The sequence below is a fragment of the Gracilinanus agilis genome, chromosome 3 (genome assembly GCF_016433145.1).
Source record: "Gracilinanus agilis isolate LMUSP501 chromosome 3, AgileGrace, whole genome shotgun sequence".
Lineage (NCBI taxonomy): Eukaryota > Metazoa > Chordata > Mammalia > Didelphimorphia > Didelphidae > Gracilinanus > Gracilinanus agilis.
This window is the reverse complement of record NC_058132.1, coordinates 669,514,490-669,521,905: the sequence shown is the minus strand read 5'-3', so window position 1 is coordinate 669,521,905 and position 7,416 is coordinate 669,514,490.

The window sequence follows — 7,416 nt, the reverse complement described above, 5'->3', positions numbered from 1 at the left end:
TCTTATATGTTGACTCCATCAAGTATACTGTCTACAGATTAACATGAAAGTTACAGTACAGGTACAGGTAAGTAAGAACCACAGATGTCCCAAAAAGGTATATGAAAAAACCTCTTTGCAGAGGTGGGGGGACCAAGGGTATGGGACATCACATATAACATCAGACACTTTCCATTGTTAGTTTTGCTTTTATTCTTTGGTTCCTTGGAAGACCTGGAAAGAGAAATAGTGGGAAATGTAGATGATATTAAAACAGAGGCAACTGAGAGGCAGCTGTGTTAGAACAGACAGAGAGCTGGCCTTGAAAATGGGACAGCTTGCTGTGGTGAACAAGGGCAAGTCAACCAATCTCCTCAGTACTCTTGGTAATTTGCTAAGATATAAAGAAAGGGTTGGTCTGCATTGGCAGAAGACATTTTCTCACCTGGAAGTTCCCTATACCAATAAAATCATAGGTCTAGTCCCTTTCAAAATAAAAGATATGAAAATACTTATTAAAAAAACTAATGAAAGTTAAAGGCCGCCAAATATTTTTGGTCACATTCATAAAAATAAAACCTAGTGGGGCAGCTGGATAGCTCAGTGGAGTGAGAGTCAGGCCTAGAGACGGGAGGTCCTAGGTTCAAACCCGGCCTCAGCCACTTCCCAGTTGTGTGACCCTGGGCAAGTCACTTGACCCCCCCCCATTGCCCACCCTTACCAATCTTCCACCTATGAGACAATACACCGAAGTACAAGGGTTTAAAAAAAAAAAAATAAAAAATAAAACCTAGTATTTTTGGTTCTGATTTCAAAACTTCAAATCGATTTTTATCAATCACTGATTTCCCAGGAATTGGTTTTATACTTTTAAAAATTACTGCTTATTAAAATTATGCCAATTTAATTCAGTAAAATTTGATTATTAATGATTGGCTGTCCTTGTCAATGAACCATTGCTTCCTAAAATTTCTACACTCATGCTTGGACTCCCCTGGCCCTGGTTTCACCTTTTCCTACTGGTAGAATCTCAAAAGAAGTGTTTTCCATTCTTAGATTTTCCAGGAAGATGCCTAAATGAGACTAAAATAAATGAACTCTGAATATCTGTTCTAATCCTTAACTTCATAGGCTTTTCAGGTCCCCACAGTTATTCCCAGGAAACTTTTTATCTTTAATACTTCTCAAGAGAAAATTCATGTTTTCAACACATTGTAATTACATCCTTAGTCCAGAAGCTAAAAATTCACTTTGACTGCTAAATCATGAACAATGTCATTTTGATCTGCTCTAGTTTTTAAAGGAGAGTAGAAAGTTATTTTATGTGGAGGAATCACCCCAGCCTTGTTGGTTTTCTACTTTGACACCATGAGATTACAATTAACCTATAGATTTATCTGCACCCAAATTCCAAGTTTCTGGTGAGTTAATATAGGCAGTCTTCATTGTATAAAATAGGTTTTAAATCTAGTAGAATTACATACTGTATGGTATGGTTTAACTTGGGAGAAAATTCTTGATATATTTGTTAAGCAAAAATTACAACTGGTTGAATAGTCTTTTTGTTGAGTTCAAATTATAGGGATAAGCAGCCTAAAGATGAGAGCCAGGCATTAAGCCAGTTAATACAGTAGTAGCAGTGGCACAACAGAACTGAGGGGGGCCCAGACTTCCCTTTCCTGAGCATCTACTTTATAACCAAAATTGAGTTCTTTCACTTTCTTAATTAGAGGAGTATGGTTTATGTAGAGGATACAAATCTCTAAGATTTTCAATGAAGAAGCCCACCACGCAAATAAGAACTATTCAGATGACTGACAGATATACCAACAAAAGCTACTCAGATGACTGACATCTACAAAGAACAAACACCCGAGAAAACAAGACTAAAAATAATAACGTTTACCAACTGATCCTTGGCACACCACTGACTGTTTGCTAAATATTAAATTTCAGTGGATTACTGAAAATGCACAAATGAATAAAACTAATAAAATAAAAAATAAAATAAAATAATTAAGCAATGTGCCAGGCACTGTGCTAACTGTAGAGAACACAAATACAAGCAGGTGAAGAGTCTTCCTGCCCTCAAGGAGCTCACATTCTAGCAAGGAAAGGCAGTATCTACTGGAGGAGTGAGAGTATAAATGACCCAAACCTGCTTTTCCATATGGCTAAGAAGATGGGAAGTCAAAGAGCATGTTCTGAAATCAAGCCAACTCCTGATTCTTCACAGTTGTGCATTCAGCTCTCCCTCTTCCACAACCAAACCATTCTATCACCATCTCAAATTGCATAAAACTATTCTTAAAAATCACAACAGGGGCAGTTAGGTGGCTCACTGGATTTAGAGCCAGCCTGGAGATGGGAGGTCCTGGGTTCAAATGTTTCTCAGACATTTCCTAGCTGTGTGACCCTGAACAAGTCACTTAACCCCATTGCCTAGCCCTTACCACCATTTTGCCTTAGAACCAATACACAGTATTGATCCTAAGATGAAAGATAAGGATTAAACATTTTTTAAATTACATAATGGAATAAAAAGTAGATTAGAAATTCATCTGCATTACTGAATTCAGAATACAAAAATACATATAAAACACCATGAAATTTCCATGTGCCCAAATATGTATCAATACTGAAGTGAATTTTAGTATAAAGTTAAAGACATTGGTACACTTACCAATAAGAATTAAATAATCCATAAACAATAGTAACAGAAATAATGCTATTTTCCAGAAAAAGTCAGGTGTCCTTTTTCATAAATGTAATTTACCTAAATATGTCATGATAAATTGACATGAACTTGGAGCTCAAACCCCACTTTTAGCACTTACTAACCGTGGACAACTGAATTAACCACTCAAGACTCAGTTTTCACATATGCAAAATGGAGATAACTATCAATTTCAAAGATTACTGAGATACAAATGCGATAACATATACAAATTGCTTTATAAATTTTAGTTTGATATAAGTACAAGCAAATGTCCTCATTATAATGTATCATATCAAAAATTCGTATTACTAGAAAGCATCCTATTATGCTTTAAAGTTTGCCAAGTACCATGGCACACAATGGATCATAGATTTTTGTGCTGAAAGAGACTGAGTTATCCAGGCCAATCTCTTGGTTTTGCAGACAAGGAAACTGAGTTCTAAAGAAATTCAGTGACTGTTCTAAGGCCACCCAAGTCCTAAGTGGCAAGGCTTAAGTCCTCTGGTTTTTAGTTCAGAACTCTTTTTATTACACTAAATACCCTTCTCAATTTTCCTCATAATATGCCTAGGAAATAAACAGTACCATCTCATCTCCTTCCATAAGAAACAGAACTCAGAAAAATTAAGTGATTTGTTCTTACAAAGCTAGTAAGTGCTGAGGTGGGAGCCATAATTTATGTAAAGTTGGTAGCATTTTTGTTTCTGAAAAAAAAAGTATATAAGATATGCAATATTCCTCTGACTTCTTTCTTACCCCACATATAATAAAACAGACTTTTCACTCTTCACTTTAGATCAATGGGGACTTCAATGCATCATTTCCATTAACTTATAGAATCAAATATAGCTATCTCCAAAAAAATCAGACACCGGACTGGATCACATTATCCATGATGCAGCACTTAGAAAGGAAAATGATTATTGCATAAGTTGCAACTCTTCAACCTTATGAAACTTTTGTATTAGCGCAAAGTCACAGGCTATATCTGTTAGGGGGAGGGAACTCAATTCCCATAGGGCAGATAAACCAAATCGATTATCTCTGCTTCTAATCCATCTCGAGTTGTTCTTCCACAGAATTCTTTCCATGGACTCACTGCTCTTAAGACTAGATTGACTCAGAGCAGCTAAATGGCTCAGTGAGTTGAAAGCCAGGCCTGGAGACAGGAAGTCCTGGATTCAAATCTGGCCTCAGATATTTCCTAGCTATGTGACCCTGCACAAATCACTTAATCAGACTGCCTAGTCCTTACCACTCTTCTGCCTTGTAACTAATACTCAGTAACAATTCTAAGACAGAAGGTAAGGTTTAAAAAAAAAAGACTAGATTAACTCGACCACTTTGGTCCTTTTTCAAAGCCCTGTTGGCACTCACTGGCCCAGCCTAATTGCCAGGTATTTTTCCCTAAATTCAGTGAACATTCATCTTTCAGATTGTTAGTTTTTAAAATGAAACTGTTGGTCTGTATTTAAAGCCAAATTTTAAAGGGAGGTGGGACTATCTGCTCCCTCAGAGAATCTGACTGATTCAGGGAGTAGAGTCACACTCTAATTTCTTTCCTAAAGTTGATCACTTCACTTTGGATTGTGTGGCTAAATACAAAACAGCCGTATCGCAGAGTGGCGAACCATGTGGTTATTAAATGATTCTCATGACGTTCTTATGTTCCAATTCCGACCATCCATTAGAAATCAAATGTTGTGCCCTACCTTGGGATCAAAAGCTGTCAGGTAGAAGTAAAAAAATATATCATTCCAGAAATTCACCAGGTGTTATATTCAAAGGAATGACACTATAGGCAATAGTGTATGAATTCATATTTATCCGATATTCGAAAGCAGATGGTTATTAGAAAAATTGGTCATGAGATGTCCTTTGTTCTTTAAGTTAACAAAAAATTTCACTACTGCTCTAGTTTTAGAAAAGTGTCTTGACTATATCATAATTTTTCTGGTATTTTCTAAACTCTTTCAATTAACTCTCCTAAATAAAAATGGATATGAAGAATTATTCAAGTAGAAAAAAAATAACCTCTTACAGTGATTAAACTTTAGTGAAGTTTAAAAATTATTTTTTTAAATCATGTAAGACAGTTCTTTTCTGCCACAACGTATTTCTAGTCAATATCCAGAAACATGTAAAAATCTCTTAGAAGTAGGTGCAAAGTTTACATGAAAACATCTCTTACTGCTTAAGTGACAAGAAATGTGGAAGAACAATGCTTAAAAAGTCAGTATATATGACATTAATTTCATGTAACAGTTAAGTATATCAAGTGTAGTCATTTCCATGAATTCTGCAAACAGCATATTTGTAGGATATACTATTTAATTATTGCTGCAATAGAACTATATCAGACTCTGAAAAAGGTTTAAAATAATTTTCTAAAATCAGTATTAAAAATAATCTGTAAATAAAGAACACCAACAAATGCTATTTACAAACATCTAAAATGGCTGATATATAAATCTAAGCTTTTTTAGTTGGAAATCTAAGAATACAGTAGAAATAATCTAATATCACAAGTACAAAACAAATTCACATAGAAAGTACATTCCACCTCTGTGTGCTCTTCAGAATTAATTCAGTAATTCAATGTAAATAATAAATTCATTTTAAAAGAACAAGTAATCTCTTCCCACAATAGCACATTGAAGATGTATTTAGTTTAACAGTTAAAAGATGAACTTACCATAACCTTTAACTGTAAGATCTGACACATGGGTTAAAATGTTTTCTTTGAGATAGACAAATTCTGCCAAGAAACAACTTATTAAATGAGTACACAAATTGAAACATAGATTTGGTTAGAAAAAAACAATAAATGATTGAAGTAGGTTGAGCTACAAAAAGCAGGCCATCTGTTAAATTGCAGGGTCATGTCTTTTACAATGGACTTTTCAGTTAGAATTGCCAGTTGCCCAAAGAACCCATAAAGTGATATAAAAGAAGACACTTAAAATCGTTTCAATGTGGGTGACACAGAGTTTCTTTTAAGGCTGGCATCATATAAGTACTAAACAGCATCAGCAACAAGAAAAACAAAGGCATATCATAAAAAAATCCAACTAGTAAAAGAACATTCCCAAGGAGGTGCAGGATTTTATGTTCTCTTTATATTGCTGCTTTGAGAAAGCAGGTAAGAACAGACTCAGGCAGTAGTTTAATTATTTAGGATGACTTATAAAAATAAAATATTAAACTATAAAGCAAATGATATGTGATCAAAAAGATATAACTGAACTGAGCAACTAATCGGCACTTGGGGGAGGGGCAGGGGGAAGCACAGAACAAAACTCAATATTACATCATGCCAAGACCCCTGATAAGGGCTCATTATTACTCTAAGAAGATAACCTAGAATGTGACGACAGCAGAGTAGCAGTTTAAAAACAAGCAATTTCTTAATGAGATGTTTGACTTAATGATGATTTTAGAAATCCCTGTCACTCTTTGGTGTTATTTTACAGGAATGGGATTTGGCTGTTATATTTTCTTTATGCTCCACTAAAGTCGTGATCAATTTAAATCTGAATGGGTTAGTAGTCACTTTACATTTTGTTCTGAAATATACTTAGGAAATTTATAGTAATCAATGTCTGATCAACGAAAATTTATGTTTCTAGTCCACTAATTTCTTTTGTACTCAAATGCTGCCTCTCATATTTGTTACAATAAAGGTACTTGGGCCCTCCCCTCAAATAAAAATAATATTTTAAACTCATTATTCAGTCCCCCAGGTCATTAATTGAAGGGTGTGGCGAGGTCAGTGATGTTCTCCCAGCTGTTACAAAGATTTACTATACCATATAATATGATATAGTACACACAAGGTTTTACCGCGACCTGCCCACCAAATAGAAAAGACTATAATTGGGAATTCAAGATAAATAGAAAATACATTAGATTTATTACAGAAGTAGCTTAAGAAAAACCTGTGACTATTGCTTGCTTGACAGAAATGACGAGTCAGGGCATTTAACCAGCAGTACACAAACTGCCTTCATGGAACTTGAAATCCTATTAATCAAACGGCAGAGAATGGTTTAAAAAGAAAGCAACACACCACAAAAAGCCATTTTGGTGACGAGAATCAGGATAGGAGTGATTTAGTGGCAAATAAATATGAAAATAATCTCTGCTTGTGCCTATTCATGTTAATACTTTTGTAAAACTACCAAAACAACTTATTGTCATGGTTTAGAGAAGATGAAAGGAGAACACTGAAAAAGAAAAGAAGCCATATTGGTGAAGATACATTTTTGTAGTTCTAAAAAAGTAGGCTTTTAAAGTCTATTTTTCCTTCTAATATTGAAATCTGGCATCTTAGTATTTTATATAGATGGGATCTGGGACCAAGTTTCAGCAGTTGTTTGCAAACTTACAGTTTTAAAACTATTTTTTTAAACTTAGTTTTTGGTTTTTTTTCACTGTCAGGATTTAATTTTAATTTTAAAGATGTGTACATAATAGGTACAAAATAGACAAAATTAATATTTCTTTTGAAAAATTCTGCCACTATAAATTCAGCTTGTATACTTTCCTTACCAAAAGTGCACTCAGTAATTTTTCCTTAGCTTATATCAATGAAGGTCAAATTTTGAAACTGCTTTTTGATCCAATAATAAAGGCATTAAACATCTATTGATAAGATTATTTTTAAACAGAATATTGAAAAAGTAGTGTTGGAGGAAGGGGGTGGAATAGAGCTTTAC